The sequence below is a fragment of the Microtus ochrogaster genome, chromosome 5 (genome assembly GCF_000317375.1).
Source record: "Microtus ochrogaster isolate Prairie Vole_2 chromosome 5, MicOch1.0, whole genome shotgun sequence".
NCBI classification, from domain to species: domain Eukaryota; kingdom Metazoa; phylum Chordata; class Mammalia; order Rodentia; family Cricetidae; genus Microtus; species Microtus ochrogaster.
In genome coordinates, this window is record NC_022012.1 from 79,415,824 (window position 1) to 79,417,235 (window position 1,412).

A 1,412-nucleotide genomic window follows, 5' to 3' on the forward strand; every position below is an offset into this window, starting at 1 on the left:
TTAAAAAAAAAAGATGTCTGAGCTACCCCCACCCTCTGCCTCCAATCTCCTGATGTTACCTTCTATGGGCCCCAGTTCAGAGGGCCTCCAGCAAGACTGCAAATAGCCCATCTGAGGGTCTGGATCTTGCACAGTCCAATTAGTTTATTCCCCTCCTATTTCCCAGAGGAGCAAGAGCTTCGCTAACAGAGAAATCATGGTAAGCCAGCCAGCAGAAGTGAGGAGTGAGATCAAAGAAAAAAAGCCTACGGTGGCTATCTTTCCTGGTTACTCCATGAAAACAAGTATGCGTGAATGTGCACAGTGGAACACACAGGACAGAGGCCTGGGCAGGGATTTAGCATTTGCTGTGGAGGGTCAGGATGTGAGTAAAGGTTTAAGAGGACTCTATCACAAGCAGGGATAGCCATCATCCCAATAGCCTCTATATCTTTTCCATCTAAAACCTGCCAATTTCCAAATTCCTTCCTGTTTATACTCCCTATGTCTCTCAGTACCTAACATATGTACTTTCTATTCTACTCCCCTCCCCTCCCCCCTCCCTCTCCAGTCCAAAGAGCAGTCAGGGTTCTCTGCCCTGTGGGCAGTCCAAGGTCCTCCCCGATCCTTTCTCCTCTGGCTCCCATCAGCCAGAGGCAATGAGTTTTGAGTTCCCAACACTTCCTAGGCTTGACCCAAGGCCTACAGGGTAGTGCTCACTTCTGGCAGCAGGTGGCACTAGTCTGTCCAACCTTCTGTTTCTCATGTCATTTTCCTGCCAGCTATGTACCAGCCCTTGGACTAGGCCCCCAGGGGAAGGTGTTCCTAAATCCAGGACAGTTAGCACACATCTTGACTCTGATCTTAAGGCATCATTCAATTCTTTCCTTCCACAGCCTGTTGACCTCTCCCCACACTTAAACAGGACACTCCCCCACCTCTACTTTCCTAGCCTACTTTCTCAGCCCGTGAAGTTATTACACATCTGCTTCTACCATCCCTACCACCCTGTTTTGGCCTTTTAACACCTGTCACCATTCCCTGAGGGCTTTCTTAGCCCTGATCCACTTGCTCTACTCTGGCAACCTACCCTTGCCTTAGAGTCACACTTTTCTACCTTAGTCTCTGACCTCTGAGCAGACTCTAGGGAGTTAGCCAACTCTCAACGTTCTGACCCTGTTGCTTTCTTGAACCCAATGACAGCAAGCATAACTTAGGAGTTTTAGGGACAGGCAATATAATGCAGTGTTCATACCCATGGCTAGAGGAAGGCTGGCCAGGGAGTTAAACATGAATCATGATTCTAACCAACTCCCTTTGCTTCTCAGAGCACCAATTCCTTGATATTTCCTTACATACCTTTCATATAAAAGAGATAATTCACAAAGGCTTGGCACTAATTGTAGTAATAGGAGCGGCGGGGCTTCGTCCCC

General features: G+C 48.2%; 1 protein-coding gene across 4 annotated transcripts in view; it reads right to left on the reverse strand.

The window, feature by feature from the left end:
• Tex264 (testis expressed 264) overlaps nt 1-1,412 on the reverse strand; it is a 33,052-nt gene that overhangs the window by 17,300 nt on the left and 14,340 nt on the right. The window lies entirely within an intron of this gene.